This window comes from Colobus angolensis, unplaced genomic scaffold (assembly GCF_000951035.1).
Source record: "Colobus angolensis palliatus isolate OR3802 unplaced genomic scaffold, Cang.pa_1.0 Scaffold519, whole genome shotgun sequence".
NCBI classification, from domain to species: domain Eukaryota; kingdom Metazoa; phylum Chordata; class Mammalia; order Primates; family Cercopithecidae; genus Colobus; species Colobus angolensis.
Genome location: NW_012118699.1, coordinates 560557 through 560933, shown reverse-complemented (window position 1 = coordinate 560933; position 377 = coordinate 560557).

Genomic DNA, 377 nt, shown 5'->3' with positions numbered 1-377 from the left:
ACACTGCAAGACTCTGTGTCAAAAAACAAAAAACAAAAATTAGAACAATTGAAGATTTACTTAAGACTTTGATTTTTACAAAATGATCTTCAGGGAATAAAAACTTCATTGAATTATAATTAGAAAATACAGTTTAAAACTTTAACAAAGGACTACACTAAACTGAAGAAAGAATATCAAACCTAACAGACAGATATTTCAAATTAACCCAGTCAGATAAAATAAGAAAAAAATGCACAAAATCATTGGGAAGTATAGGATTATGTAAAACAATTGAAACAGTGGATCATGGATATTCCTGAGGGAGAAAATTAGTAAAAATATTTAGAAGACCAAATTGATGAAATAATTGAGGAAAATATCCCTAGTCTTGCTAG